Below are 22,868 nucleotides of genomic sequence, written 5' to 3'. Positions count from 1 at the left end.
TCAACTAGTGTGTAGCAGGGCACAGGAAGTTGTTCCTGGGGCGCCTACACTAGTTGAAGTGGAAGCTGATGATAGTGATCATGAAACTTCGGATCAAGTCACTACCAAACCTCGTAGGTCGACAAGGACGCGTACTGCTTCAGAGTGGTGCGGTAATCCTGTCTTGAAGGTCATGTTGCTAGACAACAATGAACCTATGAGCTATGGAGAAGCGATGGTGGGCCCGGATTCCAACGAATGGCTCGAGGCCATAAAATCCGAGAGAGGATCCATGTATGAAACCAAAGTATATACTTTGGAAGAAATACTTGATGGTCGTAAGGCTGTTGGGTATAGATGGATTTTAAAAGGAAGACGGACAATGATGGTAAGTATCACCATTAAGAAAGCTCGACTTGTCATTAAGGTGTTTTTCGACAAGTTCAAGGAGTTGACTATGATGAGACTTTCTCACTCGTAGCGATGCTAAGAGTCGGTTGAAATTATATTAGCAGTTCCTGCATTATTTATGAAATCTTGCAGATAGGATGTCAAAACATGGTTTCCTCAACGATTTTCTTGAGGAAAGGTTGTATGTGATACAACCAGAAGGTTTTGTCAATCCTAAAAGATGCTAACAAGTATGCAAAGCTCCAGCAATCCTTCTAAGGACTGGAGTAAGCATATCGGAGTTGGAATTTATGCTTTGATGAGATGATCAAAGATTTTGGGTTTATACGAAGTTTATTGGAAACTTGTATTTCCAAAGAAGTGAGTGAGAGCACTATAGCATTTCTAATGAGTATATGTTGTTGACATATTGTTGATCGGAAATGATGTAGAATTTCTGGAAAGCATATAGGGTTATTTGAAAAGTGTTTTTCAATGGAAAACCTGGATTAAGATACTTGAACATTGAGCATCAAGATCTATAAGGATAGATCAAAAATCGCTTGATAGTACTTTCAAATGAATACGCACCATGACAAGATTTTGAAGGAGTTCAAAATAGATCGGCAAAGAAGGAGTTCTTGGCTGTGTTATAAGGTGTGAGTATTGAGTAAGACTCAAGACTTGACCACAGCTGAAGAGAGAGAAAGAACGAAGGTCGTCCCCTATGCTTTAGACGTAGGCTCTACAGTATGCTATGCGGTGTACTGCACCTGAAGTGTGCCTTGCCATGAGTCAGTCAAGGGGTACAAGAGTGATCCAGAAATGGATCACAGGACAGCGGTCAAAGTTATCCTTAGTGACTAGTGGACTAAGGAATTTTTCTCGATTATGGAGGTGGTAAAATAGTTCGTCATAAAGGGTTACGTCGATGCAAACTTTAACACTAATCTGGATGACTCTGAATAGTAAAGCGGATTCATATAGTCGAACAGTTATTTGGAATAGTTCCAAATAGTGCGTGGTAGCTGCATCTACAAGATGACGTAGAGATTTGTAAAGCACACATGGATCTGAAAGGTTCAGACCCATTGACTAATAACCTCTCTCACAAGCGAGATATGATCAAACCCCATGGGTGTTGGATTCATTACGATCACATAGTGATGTGAACTAGATTATTGACTCTAGTGCAAGTGGGAGACTATTGGAAATATGCCCTAGAGGCAATAATAAAATGGTTATTATCATATTTCCTTGTTCATGATAATTGTCTATTGTTCATGCTATAATTGTATTAACTGGAAACCGTAATACAGGTGTGAATACATAGACCACACCATGTCCCTAGTGAGCCTCTAGTTGACTAGCTCGTTGATCAATAGATGGTTATGGTTTCCTGACCATGGACATTGGATGTCATTGATAACGGGATCACATCATTAGGAGAATGATGTGATGGACAAGACCCAATCCTAAGCATAGCACAAGATCGTGTAGTTCGTTTGCTAAAAGCTTTTCTAATGTCAAGTATCATTTCCTTAGACCATGAGATTGTGCAACTACCGGATACCGTAGGAATGCTTTGGGTGTGCCAAACGTCACAACATAACTGGGTGGCTATAAAGGTGCACTACGGGTATCTCCGAAAGTGTCTGTTGAGTTGGCACGAATCGAGACTGGGATTTGTCACTCCGTGTGACGGAGAGGTATCTCTGGGCCCACTCAGCAATGCATCATCATAATGAGCTCAATGTGACTAAGTAGTTAGTCATGGGATGATCATGCATTACAGGACGAGTAAAGTGACTTGCCGGTAATGAGATTGAACGAGGTATTAGGATACCGACGATCGAATCTCGGGCAAGTAACGTACCGATTGACAAAGGGAATTGTATACGGGATTGCTTGAATCCTTGACATCGTGGTTCATCCGATGAGATCATCGTGGAACATGTGGGAGCCAACATGGGTATCCAGATCCCGCTGTTGGTTATTGGCCAGAGAGCTGTCTCGGTCATGTCTGCATGATTCCCGAACCCGTAGGGTCTACACACTTAAGGTTCGGTGACGCTAGAGTTGTTATGGGAATTAGTGTGTAGTTACCAAATGTTGTTCAGAGTCCCGGATGAGATCCCGGACGTCATGAGGAGTTCCGGAATGGTCCGGAGGTAAAGATTTATATATGGGAAGTCCTATTTTGGCCACCGGAAAATGTTCAGGATTTTTCGGTATTGTACCGGGAAGGTTCTAGAAGGTTCCGGAGTGGGGCCCACCTGCATGGGGGGACCCACATGAACGTGGGTAGTGGGGGCAAGGCCCCACACCCCTGGTCAAGGCGCACCAAGATTCCCCTTAGAAGCAATAAGATCATATCCCGAAGGGATAAGATCAAGATCCCTAAAAAAGGGGGATAACAATTGGTGGGGAAGGAAATGATGGGATTTCTTTCCTCCCACCTTTGCCAACGCCCCGATGGACTTGGAGGGCAAGAAACCAGCCCCCTCCTCCCCTATATATAGTGGGGAGGCGCATGGGAGCTTCACCCTTCCCCTGGCACAACCCTCTCCCTCCCCAACACCTCCTCCTCCGTAGTAGTGCTTGGCGAAGCTCTGTCGGAGAACTGCAAGCTCCACCACCACGCCGTCGTGCTGCCTAAGCTCTCCCTCAACTTCTCCTCTCCCCTTGCTGGATCAAGAAGGAGGAGATGTCCCCGGGATGTACGTGTGTTGAACGCGAAGGCACCGTTGTTCGGTGCTTAGATCGGATTAATCGCTTAGTGAACGACTCCACCGACCACGTTCTTGCAACGCTTCCGCACCGCGATCTTCAAGGGTATGAATATGCACTCCCCTCTCTCGTTGTTAGTTACTCCATAGATTGATCTTAGTGATGCGTAGAAAATTTTGAATTTCTGCTACGTTCCCCAACAAATGATGATGAGGATCTTAAAGTTATTGATGCGTCTCCGATTAGATCTATGTTTTGCAGTATGAATTTTGATGATTATGGGAGTGATGATGAATCAAACTTTCCTAGAAGGCATCCCAAGAATTCGGAGTCTTTAGATCTTAATGCTAAATTTAGTAAAAGTGAGATTGGAGAATCCTCTACTTCTAATAATATTGAACCTTCGATCTCGGATTTCAAGGAATTTGATTATGATAATTGTTCTTTAAAAGGGTGTATTTCCTTGTTGCAATCCGTTGTTAATTCTCCTCATGCTTATAGTCAAAATAAAGATTTTACCAAACATATTGTTGATGCCTTGATGCAATCTTATGATGAAAAACTTTATTTGGAAGTTTCTATACCTAGAAAACTTAATGATGAGTGGGAACCTACTATAAAGATTAGAATTAAAAATTATGAGTGTTTTGCTTTGTGTGATTTGGGTGCTAGTGTTTCCACGATTCCGAAAAATTTATGTGATATTCTAGGTTTCCATGATCTTGATGATTGCTCTTCGAATTTGCACCTTGCGGATTCCACCGTTAAAAAGCCTATGGGAACGATCAATGATGTTCTTATTGTTGCCAATATAAATTTGGTGCCCGTAGATTTTATCGTTCTTGATATAGATTGCAATCTTTCTTGCCCTATTATTCTTGGTAGACCTTTCCTTAGAACGATTGGTGCGATTATTGATATGAAGGAAGGGAATATTAGATTCCAATTTCCATTAAAGAAAGGCATGGAGCACTTTCCAAGAAAGAAAGTCAAACTACCTTATGAATCTATCATGCGTGCTACTTATGAATTTAGTGCCAAAGAAGGCACTTGTTAGATCTATCCTTGCTTTTATGCCTAGCTAGGGGCGTTAAACGATAGCGCTAGTTGGGAGGCAACCCAATTTTCTTTATGTTTTTTGTTTTTGCTCCTGTTTAGTAATAAATCTTGCATCTACCTTCTGTTTAGATGTGTTTTTACCTTTTAATTAGTGTTTGTGCCAAGTAGAACCTATAGGATAACCTAGGATGATAGTTGATTTGATTCTGCTGAAAAACACAAACTTTGCGCGCACAAATATAATTTTGTTAATTCACAGGAACGTACTTTTGCGTTGATTCTTTTTGCTGCTGTTCAATAAACAAATTATCCAGGACTTCCTATTTTAGTAGGATTTGTAAAGTTCAAGAAGTTCGCGTTAGTTACAGATTGCTACAGACTGTTCTGTTTTTGACAGATTCTGTTTTTCGTGTGTTGTTTGCTTATTTCAATGCATCTATGGCTAGTAAATTAGTTTATAAACCATAAGGAAGTTGTAATACAGTAGGTTTAACACCAAAATAAATAAAGAATGAGTTCATTGCAGTACCTTATGTGGTGGTTTTGTTTTCTTTCACTAATGGAGCTTATAAGATTTCCTGTTGAGTTTTGTGTTGTGAAGTTTTCAAGTTTTGGGTAAAGCTTTTATGGACTATGGAATAAGGAGTGGCAAGAGCCTAAGCTTGGGGATGCCCATGGCACCCCAAGATATTCAAGAATTGCCAAAAGCCTAAGCTTGGGGATGCCCCGGGAAGGCATCCCCTCTTTCGTCTTCGTTCATTGGTAACTTTACTTGGAGCTATATTTTTATTCGCCACATGATATGTGTTTTGCTTGGAGCGTTGTGTATTATATTAGTCTTTGCTTTTTAGTTACCACAATCATCCTTGCTGTACACACCTTTTGGGAGAAGCCTATTTTATTAGAATTTTCTAGAATACTCTATGTGCTTCACTTATATCTTTTGAGCTTGATAATTTTTGCTCTAGTGCTTCACTTATATCTTTTAGAGCACGGTGGTGTCTTAATTTTGAAGAAATTGCTAGTCTCTCATGCTTCACTTATATTATTTTGAGAGTCTTTTAGAACAGCACAGTATTTGCTATGATCATAAAGTTGGTCCTAGAATGATGAGCATCCAAGTTGGGTATAATAAAAACTATCATAGAAAAGAATTGGATGCTATGATCAATATGATGCTTGATAGTTGTTTTGAGATATAGAGGTAGTGATATTAGAGTCATGCTAGTTGAGGTGATTATGAAAAATACTTGTGTAAAGGGTTGTGATTCCCGTAGCATGCATGTATGGTGAACCGCTTTGTGATGAAGTTGGAGCACAATTTTATTTATTGAGTGTCTTCCTTATGAGTGGCGGTCGGGGACGAGCGATGGTATTTTCCTACCAATCTATCCCCCTAGGAGCATGCGCGTAGTGCTTTGATTTTTGATGACTTCTAGATTTTTGCAACAAGTATATGAGTTCTTTTGATTAATGTTGAGTCCATGGATTATACACACCCTTTCACCCTTCCATTATTGCTAGCCTCTCTTGTACCGTGCAACTTTCGCCGGTACCATATACCCACCTTTTACCATCCTCACAACAGCCACCATACCTACCTATTATGGCATTTCCATAGCCATTCCGAGATATACTGCCATGCAACTTTCCACCGTTCCGTTCATATGACATGCATTACTTTTGTCATATTGCTTTTTGCATGATCATGTAGTTGACATTGTATTTGTGGCAAGGCCACCTTCATAATTTTCATACATGTCGCTCTTGATTCATTGCATATCCCGGTACACCGCCGGAGGCATTCATATAGAGTCATATCTTGTTCTAGCTTTGAGTTGTAAATCCATAAAAGTGTGATGATCTTCATTATTAGAGCATTGTCCTAGTGAGGAAAGGATGATGAAGACTATGATTACCCCACAAGTCAGGATGAGACTTCGGACTTTACAAAAAGAAAAGAAAAAAGAAAGGCCAAAAAAAGAGAAGGCCAAAGAAAAAGAAAAAGAAAGAAAAAAAGAAAAAAAGGAAGAAAAAGAAAATAATAAAATGAGAGAAAAAGAGAGAAGGGACAATGTTACTATCTCTTTTTCCACACTTGCGCTTCAAAATAGCACCATGATCTTCATGATAGAGGTCTCATATGTTGTCACTTTCATATACTAGTGGGAATTTTTCATTATAGAACTTGGCTTGTATATTCCAATGATGGGCTTCCTCAAAAGTACCCTAGGTCTTCTTGAGCAAGCAAGTTGGATGCACCCCACTTAGTTTCTTTCGTTGAGCTTTCATATATTTATAGCTCTAGTGCATCCATTGCATGGCAATCCCTACTCACTCACATTGATATCTATTGATGGGCATCTCCATGCCCGTTGATACGCCTAGTTGATGTGAGACTATCTTCTCCTTTTTGTCTTCTCCACAACCACCATTCTATTCCACATATAGTGCTATGTCCATGGCTCACGCTCATGTATTGCGTGAAAGTTGAAAGAGTTTGAGATTATTAAAGTATGAAACAATTGCTTGGCTTGTCATCGGGACTGTGCATGATTAAATATTTTGTGTGATGAAGATAGAGTAACAGACAGACTATATGATTTTGTAGGGATAACTTTCTTTAGCCATGATATTTTGAGAAGACATGATTACTATGATTAGTATGCTTGAAGTATCACCATTTTCATGTTAATATGAACTTTTATTTTGTATCATTTGGATCTGAACATTCATGCCACAACAAAGAAAATTACATTAAGAATTATGCTAGGTAGCATTCCACATCAAAAATTCTCTTTTTATCATTTACCTACTCGAGGACGAGCAGGAATTAAGCTTGGGGATGTTTGATACGTCTCCAACATATCTATAATTTTTGATTGTTCCATGCTATTATATTACCCCTTTTGTATGTTTATGGGCTTTATTTTACACATTTATATCATTTTTGGGACTAACCTACTAACCGGAGGCCCAGCCCATATTGCTGTTTTTTTTTGCCTATTTCAGTATTTCGAAGAAAAGGAATATCAAACGGAGTCCAAACGGAATGAAACCTTTGGGAGCATGATTTTTGGAACGAATGTGATCCGGAGAGCTTGGAGTGCAAGTCAAGAAGCTTCCGAGGGCCCCACGAGATAGGGGTCCCCCCCTGTAGGGCGCGCCCCCTGTCTCGTGGGCCCCTCGGGCGGCCACCGACGTACTTCTTCCTCCTATATATACCTACGTACCCCGAAAACATCCAGGAGCACCACGAAACACAATTTCCACCGCCGTAACCTTCTGTATCCGCGAGATCCCATCTTGGAGCCTTCGCCGGCACTCTGCCGGAGGGGGAATCAACCACGGAAGGCCTCTACATCAACATCCTTGCCCCTACGATGAGTTGTGAGTAGTTTACCACAGACCTACGGGTCCATAGTTATTAGCTAGATGGCTTCTTCTCTCTTTTTGGATCTCAATACAATGTTCTCCCCCTCTCTTGTGGAGATCTATTCGATGTAAACTCTTTTTGCGGTGTGTTTGTCGAGATCCGATGAATTGTGGGTTTATGATCAAGTTTATCTATGAATAATATTTGAATCTTCTCTGAATTCTTTTATGTATGATTGAGTTATATTTGCAAGTCTCTTCGAATTATCAGTTTGGTTTGGCCTACTAAATTGATCTTTCTTGCCATGGGAGAAGTGCTTAGCTTTGGGTTAAATCTTGCGGTGTCCTTACCCAGTGACAGAAAGGGTTGCAAGGCACGTATTGTATTGTTGCCATCGAGGATAACAAGATGGGGTTTATATCATATTGCATGAGTTTATCCCTCTACATCATGTCATCTTGCTTAACGCGTTACTCTATTCTTATGAACTTAATACTCTAGATGCAGGCAGGAGTCGGTCGATGTGTGGAGTAATAGTAGTAGATGCAGGCAGGAGTCGGTCTACTTGTTATGGACGTGATGCCTATATACATGATCATGCCTAGATAATCTCATAACTATGCGGTTTTCTATCAATTGCTCGACGGTAATTTGTTCACCCACCGTAATACTTATGCTATCTTGAGAGAAGCCACTAGTGAAACCTATGGCCCTCGGGTCTATCTCTTATCATATTTGCTTTCAATCTACCTTTAGTTGCATCTTTACTTTTTGCATCTATATTATAAAATACCAAAAATATATTTATCTTATCATACTATCTTTATTAGATCTCACTTTCGCAAGTGGTCGTGAAGGGATTGACAACCCCTTTATTGCGTTGGTTGCGAGTTCTCAGTTTGTTTGTGTAGGTGCGTGGGACTTTTGAGGAGCCTCCTACTGGATTGATACCTTGGTTCTCAAAACTGAGGGAAATACTTACGCTACACTTTGCTGCATCACCCTCTCCTCTTCGAGGAAAACCAACGCAAGCTCAAGACATAGCAGGGCGGGGAGCGGGGTTTTGCTCGAAGCTCTCGCAGCCACGGATGGCAGAGGCAGGCTGCTCTGCCGATGGTTGCTGGCTCTTCGGGGAAGATTCTGAATAGTGTCAGCCGGGAGGCAGAAGACGGCCATCAAGCCATCCGACGTAGATCAGACAGTACCAAAATAAATTAAAATCGTGTGACCCCAATTTAGTCTTCAGTCAACAGATGTGTGACCACTCTCGTACCTTACTGTTGATCTCTTAGGGTATTTCTTAAGATCTAAGATATGTGTCGTTCTTAACATTATGCGTTTTCTGCATCTTCAGCCACATCGTCTTCCTTCTCACCGGAGCTGCTCCAACAAGGGAAGCATACACCATAAGGGAGCTATAGTCCCCACTCAACAGTTCCCTGCATCAAATGCGTGTGCCCGACATGGACAGCCACAACAACTGAGGGCCATCGATAAGTCAGCACATGATGCTCACTCCTATGGATGGCGGCCAAATAGGTTGTACCCTCATCTTACTTGTGTGCAACATTTATGGATTTGTTATTCATCTAAGCATGGAAAATAGATTATCACATTTCACTATATATTCATGTTGATCTCTTACATGTCTTGTGCAGGAGTTAACGTTGTTCCATAGTTCAGCTAAGAGACTTGTTCTTTAGGTAACGTTGTTCCGTAGTTATCATCCATCAGCCAATACTATCTCACAGGCTGGTGATTATAGTATTATACCACTCTAGTATTACCTATGTTGTTCTTTAATACTTTTGTGTGCCATCTAGTTAATCTTGAGTACAAATGATACATATTCTGTAGCTTTCATTTATATGCTCCCTTTAATTTTTGAGACATGTTGCTGCTAGTTAACCCCAGTCCTACTATTTATGTCGTCTCCTACAGGCACTCATTACATAAATCTAACTACTAGTTGTCTTCCATGCATGTCAGATATAATTGCACACACTGATATACCCACAAGAACCTCACGGAGCAATGTAATGGCCAACAAACTTGATGCCAGTGATACCCAATATGATGGAACATGTAAAGCCAGTTCTTCAGAAGACTTGCAGAAAGATGATTAATCCTCTTCACCCCCACAAGGTCCTTGCTTTAACTTGGCCCGTGATATGGGTACAGCATGCATATAATGTCATGGAGTGTATCTACTCTGTTGCAATGCCATGTGCTTAGCCTACTAATCATGCATGTAAATATGTCACGCCTTCCTGTTTTTCAGTACCTATTCCATTCATGGTAACATGTTTTCAAATTCAAGTACTGTCATTCTACTCTATCGCAATGCCATCTGCTTAATTTGGACATCATGCTTCTGAATATCTTATGCATTGTTATTCATCAGTATGTACTTCATCTATCTACCATACCATGTTTTTTTACATTGAAGTGATGTTCTAGTGGTCTGTTGCAATGCCATCTTAGTTTCCCAATCATACACGCGTATGTTGCCTTAGTGTTTTTCTATATGTATTCCGCTAGCATATAGTTTTACATTCAACTAGTGTTTTTTTACTCTGTTGTCCTGTCGTATCCCTTGCTCTTACATCATACTCCCTCCGTCCGGTTTACATGTTGCCAAAATGGATAAAAATGGATGTATCTAGAACTGAAATACGCCTAGACCCATCCATGTTTTTCCGGATGGAGGGAATACATGTCAATATGTCATGCCTTTCTATTCTTTAGTACCTATTCCATCTCTCTGCTATAACATGTTTTATAACTGAAGCACCATTATTCTATACAAGGCATGCAAGGGGAAGACGACTTTGTTAGAATATGAAGGGTTATAATCAAGGTCTTTACAAAAGATCCAAACGCCAGGAGATAGTAAACCAACTCCAGTTTTCATAGATACCGCTCCAGCACAAAGAAACCCAACTCCTACTGATAATAAGCAAATTACAGTGGCCAAAGAACTAGTCCGCTCCAATCCAGCAAAAATATGTCAACTCCATTCTAAGAAGCATGTGCGTATCCTCGCATCATGAAATTTTATAGCATGTTGATCATATTTTCTACATGTTTCTTACCCATCTCTCTTTTAGAAATTAAGCTTAACATATAGAAGAAATTTTGCACTGGTATCGTCTGTGAGGAAAGTATCTTGCAGGAATTCTCTGTGCTCCAATGCTGATGTAAGTATCTGTTGTATATCACTATATTTTTACATCAGCATGTATTTTGTTAATCAGCGTGAATCCAATCTTTATCTGATCTAAATTTAGTTGTAGCAAAATGTATAGTTAAAGGCCACAATGTTGATTTTTGTAAGGAAAATTGCCTGGTAGTTTTGCATACTGAGTTGCATGAGTGTACTATCTCATATCATGCACATTACTAAACTGCAGTGCTACTCTGGACTCTACTTCCTGCTAAAGATGTGGCCTTTACATTTGTTGCGATGTTTAAGTAGTTTTTTGCTGTTAGTTTGGTCCCCTTGTGAACTTTGTAAGACCAGGATGATGGGGCAGGTAGACTGTAGGCCTTGATGGCTTCTAGGTATGTGGTTTTATGCTATGTTGCTTTGGAATTTGTTAGTGTTAGGTTTTAATACTTTGGTTTTGCAGTGGGTTTTCAGTAATGAAAATCGGAAGGGGGAAGCCCTTCTTTGATAAAAAAAGTAGTGCTGCTCTAGTTGCCCATTCATTCGTTGTGTCAATGTTGCTTTCGTATTACCTTACTCGGCTAATGATAGTTGTGCCATATTGTGTTAATTTGGTGTAGGCTGGTGTGGTCTGGTTGCCCAAACATTCGTTGTGTCAATGTTGCTTTTCTATTATCTGACCTGACCAATGATAGCAATGCTAGTGTGTTAATTTGGTGCAGGCTGCTGAAGATAAGAAGACAAACTCTGGAAGCAGCAAGGCAACCCCATTGTTTTTTTCCAATAAATCTAGGCCAGGTAATATGGCAATAACTCTTGATTAATCTGTTTGTTTCCCCTCCTAATTTATGTTATGATGCAGTCGCCGAGACACTCTCCACTATCGATAATACAAGCCTGCCAAAATCGCCATCTGAATCTGCTCAGTTTCCTCTGTCTCGAATGCAATGGAAAAGATGTATGTTTGAACCAATTACTGGCTGGAGCAATGATGGAAATCATGGAGGAATCAGAGGTGCAATTTCTTGCGCAACAACAACTGATCTATGTTTTCAGAGACAGTGTAGCAAAGAAGGAAGAACTTGCTCACATGCTTATGGGCGTCATCTGCGCTGAGGTTGCAGATTGTGACGTTGTAGATCGTTACGTTCTGTTCATTTATTTGCATTGGCATCAATCTCTGATTACCCAGTGGATGTAATTTCCTGTAATATATGCTGGATGGGCAACGTTTTTCCTTGTATGCCATACCTTTGCTTAGCGCGCCTCGCATTCCAGCTAACCGGTCGCTGGGAAGCTAAAAAAGCAGTGGAACTATTAGTTAGCACGAACAGTCATGGGTCCTATATGAAGTAAGCAGCCCACTGCCCTTAATGAGCTTCACTAATGGGCTCTTAGGGGCCAAAATTCTCATAGGCCTTTGATTGATCGGTTTTGGTCCTGTGCATAATTGCTCGTCGTAATGGGCTCAAATTATCTAATTGGGCCTATAGACATGTTCAAACTTTAGTGGGCCCATTAAGTTAATGGGTCGTAACAAGGCCGAAAGCTCTATCGGGCCAACAGTTAATGCTTGGCCCTGTTACCTCCCGGGTCATTAACAGGCCGACATCGAAGCGGGCAACAGGTGGTCCCAATTGATTTCACGGGCCGTTAACAGGCCGATACTAAGGTCGGCCTACATATGACCCAACTATGATGTGGGCCTTTAGCAGGCCAAAAGAGAAAGCAGGCTCGTACTGGACCATGAAGAGCATGGGCCGCTAAGAGGCCAAAAGTCATGTCGTACTGTATATGGCCCAACAGTGTTGTGGGCCTTTAGCAGGCCGAAAGAGAAACCGGCCTGGTATTGGACCATGAAGAGCATGGGCCATTAAAAGGCCAAAACACAGGTCCGACTGCAAGTGGCTCAACTCATTTATGGGCCGTTAACAGGCTTAAAGACACACCGGGCCGGAAATTGGCCCAACACTTAAATGGGTCGCTAAAAGGCCGAAAGTCATAGATCCTGAAAAATGGCTCATCCCTTGGATGGGCCGTTAACAGGCCGAAACCACATCGGGCCGATATTGAGCCCAAATGTATAGCGGGCTGTTAGCGGGCTCGAACTGATGATGGGCTGCAATGGTGTCAAATCATTAACAGGCCGTTGAATTAGCACATCTCATATGGGCCGTGGGCTTAAATGGACCTGACACAAGGAGGCCTTATATGGGCCGGCCTACTAATTTTTGTTGGGCCAGCCTTTTTCACCGGAATGGGTCACCAGTGGGCCTTGCCACATGCCGACGTATCATAGGCGCCTCTTGTACTATGAGTGGATGACATCTGTCCCAACGCTGAGCTGACACGTGGATCCTGTGGCCAATGATAATTTTACATGTGGAGAATTCCCATTGGTCGGGGCTGTTAGCGGGTTATCGGATCCAAAACCGGACCCGATAGCTTAACGGCGACCCGTTACGGTGGATGCCACGTGTCGGTCACCCTTGACGAAAGCACTTCTATGACGTGCGATTTATCGTCATGGAAGTGGACACTTCCGCGATGATAATTTTGGTAATGTCATGGAACACTTCTATGACAGCACAGGTATGACTATCTTGATTCTGTCATAAAATCGTCATGTATGTACATGCATGACAAAAAATGTGACCTACTGTGACAAACACGTATCATCACGGAAGTGTATTTTTTTTGTAGTGTAGTGACCCAATTCCTTCCTGGTACGTCCCAAAACACTTCCAGTGTCCAAATACCATCGTCTGTATATCAATCTTTACCTCTTGACCATTTCAAGACTCCTCGTCATGTCCATGATCTCATCCGGGACTCCGAACAACATTTGTTCACCAAATCATATAACTCATATAACACTATATCGTCAATGAACGTTAAGCGTGCGGACCCTACGGTTTTGAGAACTATGTAGACATGACCGAGACACCTCTCCAGTCAATAACCAATAGCGGAACCTGGATGCCCATATTGGCTCCTACATATTCTACGAAGATCTTTATCGGTCGAACCGTTACGACAACATACATAATTCCCTTTGTCCATCGGTATGTTACTTGCCCGAGATTCGATCGTCGGTATCTGCATACCTTGTTCAATCTCGTTACCGGCAAGTCTCTTTACTCGTTACATTATACATCACCTCGTGACTAACTCCTTAGTCATTTGCTTGCAAGCTTATGATGTGTATTACCGAGAGGACCCAGAGATACCTCTCCAATACTCAGAGTGACAAATCCTAATCTCGATCTATGCCAACCCAACAAACACCTTTGAAGATACCTGTAGAGCATCTTTAATGATCACCCAATTACGTTGTGACGTTTGATAGAACACAAGGTATTCTCCAGTATTCGGGAGTTGCATAATCTCATAGTCGAAGGAATATGTATTTGACATGTAGAAAGCAATAGCAATAAAACTGAAAGATCATTATGTTAAGCTAACAGATGAGTCTTGTCCATCACATCATTCTCCTAACGATGTGATCCCATTATCAAATGACAACACATGTCCATGGTTACGAAACCTTAACCATCTTTGATCAACGAGCTAGTCTAGTAGAGGCTTACTAGGGACACAGTATTTGTTTATGTATTCACACATGTATTTAAGTTTCCGATCAATACAATTCTAGCATGAATAATAAACCTTTATCATGTATAAGGAAATATAAAATAACAACTTTATTATTGCCTCTAGGGCATATTTCCTTCATTAAGACCATGTATTTCTTCAATAGGTGGTAAATTCTTAACATCTTTAGCTTTAATACATTTTTCTTTCATGGATTTCTTTGCCTCTTGCATATATTCATGACTAAGAAATAGAATACCCTTTTTCTTCGGAGTTGGTTTAGGCGGTGGTTTAGGAAGAGTCCAATCATTATCATTACTCAATATATTATTGAATAGTTCTTCAGCTTGTTCAATAGTTCGTTCCTTGAAAACACAACCAACACAACTATCTAGGTGGTCCCTAGAAGCATTGGTTAGTCCATTATAAAAGATATCAAGTATTTCATTTTTCTTGAGAGGATGATCAGGCAAAGCACTAAGTAATTGGAGAAGCCTCCCCAAATCTTGTGGGAGACTTTCTTCTTCAATTTGCACAATGTTAAATATTTCTTGTAAAGCAACCTATTTCTTATGAACATGAAAATATTTTTCAGAGAAGTAATATATCATATCCTAGGGACTACGCACACAACCAGGAGCAAGAGAATTAAACCATATCTTAGCATCACCATTTAATGAGAAAGGAAACAACTTAAGAATATAGTAGTAGAGAATTTTTTCCTCATGAGCAAATAGGGTGGCTATATCATTCAATTTAGTAAGATGTGCCACAACAGTTTCAGTTTCATAACCATGGAAAGGATCAGATTGAACCAACGTAACTAACTTAGGATCGACAGAGAATTCATAATCCTTATCAGTAACAAAGATAGGTCAAGTAGAAAACTTACGATCATATTGCATTCTAGCATTCAAAGATTTTTCTTTCAACTTGACTAGTAATTTATTAAGATCCTCTCTATCCTTACAAGCAATAAACTCCCTAGCTACCTCTCCATCCATAACATAACCCTCAGTTATATCAGGCAATTCATATCTAGGAGTGCTAGGTCTAACAGGTGTTTCAAAGTGTTTAGTTTCAATAATTTCATCAGTTTCAGAAATATCATCAGTTTCCGCATTCTCAATATCTTTAGCTCTAGCAAGTTGTTCATCAAGAAATTCACGTAGTGGCATAGTCTTATCAAGCAGAGTAATAGCATCATCATAAGCATTATTCATAGCAGAAGTAGCATCATCAATAACTTGCGACATATCAGAATTAATAGCAAGTGTAGGTGTCGCAAGCTTACTCAAAATAGAAGGTGAATCAAGTGCAGAGCTAGATGTCAATTCCTTACCTCCCCTCGTCGTAGAGGAAAAAAATCTTGCTTCTAGTATCTTTAAGATTCCTCATGGTGATCAATAGATATAAATCCCAAGTGACTCGGCAAATAGGGCTATGTTCCCCGGTAACGACGCCAGAAAAAGGTCTTGATAACCGACAAGTATAGGGGATTGCAACAGTTTTCGAGGGTAGAGTATTCAACCCAAATTTATTGATTCGACATAAGGGGAGCCAAATAATATTCACGAGTATTAGCAGTTGAGTTGTCAATTCAATCACGCCTGAAAGACTTAATATCTGCAGCAAAGTTTTTAGTAGCAAAGTAGCATGGAAGTAATGGTAATAGTGGCAATAGTAATAGTAGCAGTTTGCAGTGATTGTAGCAGCAGTAGCAACGAAAGTAAACTTAGCAAAAATCAATATGTGAAAAGCTCGTAGGCATTGGATCAGCAATTATAATTGTGTTGGATAATATTCATCATGTAGCAGTTATAACCTAGGGTGACATACAATTCATCAATATAATGTAGGCATGTATTTCGTATATAGTCATACGTGCTTATGGAAAAGAATTTGCATGGCATCTTTTATCTTACCCTCCCGTGACAGCGGGGTCCTAATGGAGACTAAGGGATATTAAGGCCTTTTTTTAATAGAGAACCGGAACAAAGCATTAGCACTTAGTGAATACATGAACTCCTCAAACTACGGTAATCACTGGAGAGAATCCTAATTATTGTCACCTTGGGGGTATGCGGATCATAACTTGTAATATGTGTCTACAACTTGCAAGATAGGATCAAGAACACACTTATATTCATGAAAATATAATAGGTCCAGATATGAAATCATGGCACTCGGGCCCCAGTGACAAGCATTAAGCATAGCAAAGTCATAGCAACATCAATCTCAGAACATAGTGGATACTAGGGATCAAATCATAACAAAACTAACTCGATTACATGATAAATCTCATCTAACCCATCACTGTTCAGCAAGCCTACAATGGAATTACTCACTCCTGGCGGTGAGCATCATGAAATTGGTGATGGAGGAATGTTGTTGATGATGATGGCGACGGATTCCACCCTCTGAAGCCCCGAACAGACTCCAGACCAGCCCTCCCGATGAAGAACATGGGGTGACAGTGGCTCCATATCGTAAAACACAATGAATCCTTCTCTCTGATTTTTTTTTCTTCGCAAATAGGTATATATGGAGTTGGAGTTAGGGTTGTAGACGGTCTAGGGTGCCCACAAGCCAGGGGGCGCGCCCCTGGGCTTGTGGCCCCAGGGTGGCCCCCCTCTGGTATCTTTTTCCGCTAGTATTTTTTATATATTCTAGAAATATTCTTCGTAAATTTTTAGGTCAATCCGAGAATTTTTATTTCTGCACAAAAATAACATCATGACAATTCTGCTGAAAACAGCGTCAGTCCGGTTAGTTCCATTCAAAGCATGCAAATAAGAGTCTAAAAACAAGGGCAAAAGAGTTTGGAAAAGTAGATACGATGAAGATCAGTTACCCGTATGGTTCGCAAACTAAAACTATTTACCGTGTTCAATGTCTGGTGAACGTCGCAGGTAACATGAGTTGTAGCAGTACTTGTTATACATCTGCACGTAGCTGAAATTTACTCGATTGGACGCCACTCGTCCCTAGTTTTGGCATCATGAGTAGTCGGTACATGCTGCAAGGATTTCAATATTTAGTAGTGTTTTCCTTCTACTACACACCTCTAATATGTCAGGTACCCCAGCTCGGGGCCTTTGTTATCCCCCTACCCTCACTTTCTTCTTCCTTTGTCACTTCTTTTATGCTAGCTAGCTATTCTCTCTCACTCCACACATCTTAAATATATAGACCAATGATTCAAACTAATGGTTGGGGCGCCACCTTGTGGCGCCGCTAGAGATAAAGTTGTGCGCATGTTTTTATTAAAAAAATACAAAGAGTTCTCGCATTCATCCCAAAAAATCTTTAAAAAAAAAAAAGAAAACCGCAGGCTACCTGCGAGCGCCACTTTGCATAGCCCTTCATTTTAAAAAAATCATGGGGTGCTCTGTCGTGGTACTAAGACTGACAGTAGAATGGGGGTAGGTATGGAGAGGCAAGATCCTAGCTATGGAGTAGTTGTATACGCAAGAGATTTACGAGTTCAGGCCCTTCTCGGAGGAAGTAACAGCCCTACGTCTTGAAGCCTGGAGGCGGTCGACTGGATTATAAGCGTATGAGTTACAGGGGTGCGAACCCCTCTGCCAGTGGAGGGGGTGGCTTATATAGTGTCTGCCAAGACCCCGACCAGCCCACGCAGCGGAGGGTTTAAAGTACATTAAGGCCAGGCGTTACCTGCAACGCCTTACATAAAGTGTCATCATGGCCATAAAGACTACTTAATTACAGACCATTTTGATACAGAGTGGCTCTTGATCTCCTAGTGGTCGAGTGAGTCTTCATGGTCAAGTGTCTTTGAGTCTGTCGAGTGGAATCCCTCTTGGTCGACTGGAAGGCAGCTTCCCACAAAAATGTCCTTGGGGAGGGTACCTTGGACAGGTCCATGACCCTACCCTAGGTACATGACTTCGTCATTAGCCCCCGAATGGATCGAGGTTTGAGTGAGGAAGGAGTTGATAATTTTTCCGACCTGTTTTCCGTGTTCTGAGTATGTCACATTCTGGATCAATGACCTTTTTTAGCGATGGCATCAACTTTTCTTTCAGTCGCCTTGATCCATTCTTTTCCTCTGTCGAGTGAACTTTTGAACTTGGTGGATTTCCGAGCGACGGATCGTAGGAAATCTACCGTCTGACAGGTTGCTCTGCTGTTAGCGGATTTAGTGGGATCCGAATTTTGGGAAGCGCGCAAAGCGGAGAGGACCGCGGTACTCGGATGGGATAAGGCGAAGACGCCTCGATTTTTGCGCCGCCTTTTTCGCCACGTATCACGTGCGCGACTGTTTCGGGATTTGACAGGATTGCCCTGGCCTACCTGTCAGCCACTCGGAAGTGTCTTTATATAAGGTGCCGGACGGGGGTTTTTTGAACAGTGCGTCTCCATTCCCCTCTCCCCCATGCTCAACCTCGCCCGTTGTGCCCGCTTTTACCTCCACCCATCCACTCCTCATACGCTTCGCCGGCGACGATGGTGAAGGAGAAGATGGCGGCCTTGGAGCGAGTGAAGAAGGCGAAGGCGACAGCGAAAGCAAAGGGGAGAGCGACCAGTCGGGTGGATCTTCGTCACGGTCCCGCCTGCCGCAAGGCTGGGTCCAAGGAGATTGGATCCACTCGACCATCACCCAGAGGGATCTCGATGATCTGGCCAATGAGGGACTGATCTCCCATGGGTCAGCAAGACTTCCGGGGACCGAGTGGCAACCGCAGCCGCTGGAGGGTGAGTGTGTTCTCTTAGCCACTCATGTAGATCGCGGATTCTCTCTGCCATCGAATCTTTTCTTCCGAGGGTTTCAGAACTTCTTTGGGGCACAACTCCACCACTTCACTCCCAATTCCATTGCCTACCTCGCCGCTTTCGTGTCTTTGTGCGAAAACTTCCTGGGTTGTCGGCCGCACTGGGGCCTCTTTAAGCACATATTCACTTGTCGCTCTCAGACGGTGAAAAAGGCGAGTCCGGATGACGAGAGGACCATGGTAATCCAGATGTGTGGGGGTCTTGGGATCCAAATGAGGAGTAAGAGTGCTTTTCCAGCCATGACCCTTCCCGAGTCGGTTAGAGGGTGGCAGTCGACCTGGTTCTACTGCCAAGACGAGTTGACGCCGGGGCAGTCGACTGGTCTCCCCCCGTTCTCCATGGACCGAGTGAACAAGCCATCTTCCCTGAAGGTACTTCCGGAAGAAAAGGCTCAGGTTAAAATGTTGATGGAGCGTGTAGTTCAACTCATTCGTGACGGTGTCACTGGCATGGATCTTTTGGAGGTTTTTCTTCGACAGTGCATTCAGCCACTCCAGTACCGAGGCCACCCGATGTGGTTGTACTCTGGTACTGAGGACACCACTCGGGTCCACCCAGAGGAGGTTGACAATGCCACGCTGGAGAGGTGGATGACTGCCATCACGGGGAACAAGGACAACCCTTGTGGGGCTAGGAGGATCCCACCGCTCGACCAGTCTTATGAACCAGACACAGTATGACCACTTATCCCCAGTTGTGATCCTGTTTCATTCATTCTATTTCACTGCAAATCGGTCGATTGACTCTTGTCTTGCTTTGTTGTCTTCCAGGCTACCACTGAGTTGTATTCGATGCCCAACGGGGCGCAGGCACCGACTGAGGAGGAGGAAGGAAGTGGAGGTGAAAGTCAAGAAGAGTGGGAATCGGATGGCGATGAGGGTGATGACGATGCTGGCTCCGACAAGGAAGAGGAGGAGGAAGAGGAGGAGGAAGTCGCGCCTCCTCGTTCCGAGAAGAGATCCAAACTTGTCCATGATCCTGTAGTCGAGCGTGGCAAAGGAGTCACGCCTGTTGTTCAGTCGACCAAGCGTCCTCGAACGACCTCTCCGGTGCCGACTGAAAAAGCGCCGAAGCAATCTCGAGTGGCACCGTCAAAGCCGACGAAGGCCTTGCCGAATATGAATATGGTGATTCCCACTATTTCTGGGTAATGACATAACTTGCGTCTCTTTGTTTCTCATGGATTTACTCTTGGTCGATTCATTAGCTGATTGACTGAATTCTGAAACTGTAGTGCTGCTACTTCTAATACCTTGACCAGACCTGAAGACCATGAAATGGAAGATGCTGTCACTTCAAAACCTGGTACGACCTTTGTAGCTCTGTCTTCAGTCGGTTGGATCTTTGTCTTTAACTTTGACTCTTTTCTGTAGCTCTACCTAACATCGTTATTGACCTTCCTGACGACGATGACGAGGAACCACTGAGGCAGAGGAGGAATAGGAAAGCGTCTGCTGGCAAGGCGACTCAGGACGTGTCAGCACCCGAGACGTTGGTTGCGGAGTGGGACAGCGTCACTCGGCCTACCGTATCCTTTGCGGTGCCGCTAACGAGTGCTCGCCCTTCGTCGTTGAGTGCCGCTCAGCCTTCACTTTTCTCGACCCACCACGTCCCAGAAGACCAAGCAGGCGCTGCTAAAGAAGCAATACGCCAGGCAGGGGTCATGATGGAGCAAGTGAAGGCGATCCGAGACGCCAGTCAGGCGGCTTATGACACCAGTTCAGCTCTTCAAAGCAATGTTCAGGTTAGTTGATCACCGCCTGTTCTGTTAGGATATGATACCTGGAAATCTTTCTTTCTAAAAATCTTAGTGTCTGTCGTACACCCACTGGGTGCGTCGATTGATATTCTGTATTGGTGGGGGCACGCTGAGTGCACCCACTGGGTGTAGTCCCCAAGGCTATGGTGGACTGCTGGCAGTCGACCATAGTCTTTATGTCTTAAGCTTTTTCTTTACTCGATCAGCTCGAATGGAATCATAGACCGGTGGGGGCACGCTGAGTGCACCCACTGGGTGTAGTCCCCGAGACTGTGGTCGACTGCTGGCAGTTGACTAAAGTCTGAAGAACACCTCTCTCTCTCTTTTTTTGTGGCTATCTGCTGGTGATTAGCCTTTCTGTCTTTTTGGTCGACTGGTCGACTCTAGCTGATAGAACTAGTGGGGGCACGCTGAGTGCACCCACTGGGTGTAGTCCCCGAGACTACAGTCGAATGTTTATATTCGGTTGTAGTCTTAGAAATGCTATGATTTTTTCTTAGTCACTCGGAAGTGACATGTCTTTGACATCTGTCGATTGGTTCTTCGCAGAAATCTTGTGAGCTTGCAGCTCGTTATACTGAGTTGGAGAACAAGCATATCGAGCTCGAACTTGATCTGAAACTTGTCCAGGAGAACTTCACGAAGGCGAAGGAGGAGGCAAAAGGTATGTTTGGTGAGAACCTTGACGACTGCCTTTGTTTCTTGTTTTATTCCCGAGTCTGATATCACTGTGATTTTGCAGATAAACTGAGGGATTCTCTGAAGAAGAAGGATCTTGACCTCTCTGAGGCGCAGAAAGCAGCTTCAGAGAAAACCAAGCTCGCAGAAGAAAAGCTGGCCTCAATCACCAAGCTTGAAGAGGAGAATTCCAATCTGAAAGCTGCTCTTGATGCGGCCAACAAAGAGGACAGTCGACTGAAGAATGACAAGATTACTTTGAGTGACAAGGCCAGTGAATTGGCGGGAAAGAGGAATGATCTGGAGGCTTATTTGGGAGGACTCGCGAAGAATCTATTCCTCATGCTTGAAGGTAATCCTTTGTATCAGACAGGTCTTTTTATTATGATCTTGTCATCAAACTGCTGTCTTAACTTTGGGGTTGTATCTGCAGAGTTCTGCCAGAATTTTGAAGAGGAGACTGGTCGACTGGAGACGAGCCTAGATCCCATCAACTCTCCTGTGAAGGACGAAGCCATCATGAATGTGCTCCGACTTGAGTCTCGCATTGTTGCTGTTGTCGACTATATCGCAAGGCTGAAGGTCGCAACTTCCTGCATCGACACAACACTCTGGCCAGGAGAAACACTTCAGAATGACCTCGAGTCTCTGATGACTCGACTGAATGATGTTCCAAGTCGAGTGCAAGAATGGAAGAAGCCTTCTGCCAGGTGTGGTGCGGACGTTGCCTTATCTCTGGCCCGTGTTCACTGCAAGGAAGCGCGAGAGGACAAGCTGGCAGCTCTCAAGGTGGCCAATACCAAGAAGCATGATTTCCGATCCTTCATGGAGACCTTCATCGCCGCTGCCACTCGGATCGCAGATGGAATCGACCTGGACGAATTTGTTGCGCCTTCCAGCCCTCCGCAGGAGGGGTAAAAAACTTATATGCTTGATACTTTAAATTTGCCTCGATATGCCGAGTGGTTTTTGTAACCGATAAACTTTAACGGGCTTAGCGCCTGAGCACTTATGGTTCCGTAAGACGTTATCTGAACTTGGATTCAACGTTGAATATGTTTGCATCTGGTTTGAGGTGTAGGATGAAGCACTTGTTGCAATTGACTTGTTCCTCAACACCTTTAGGTGAGCACAGGGCTGCAGCTAAGCCTCCGAGTGGGAGGTCTGCTCTCCACTCGGAAGGATTTTCAAAAACTTAGGCGAGCACTGGGCTGCAGCTAAGCCCCCGAGAGGGAGGTCTGCTCTCCACTCGGTAGGATTTTCAAAAACTTAGGCGAGCACTGGGCTGCAGCTAAGCCCTCGAGTGGGAGGTCTGCTCTCCACTCGGTAGGATTTTC

The sequence above is a fragment of the Triticum dicoccoides genome, chromosome 3B (genome assembly GCF_002162155.2).
Source record: "Triticum dicoccoides isolate Atlit2015 ecotype Zavitan chromosome 3B, WEW_v2.0, whole genome shotgun sequence".
NCBI classification, from domain to species: domain Eukaryota; kingdom Viridiplantae; phylum Streptophyta; class Magnoliopsida; order Poales; family Poaceae; genus Triticum; species Triticum dicoccoides.
This window is presented reverse-complemented; position numbering follows the sequence as displayed.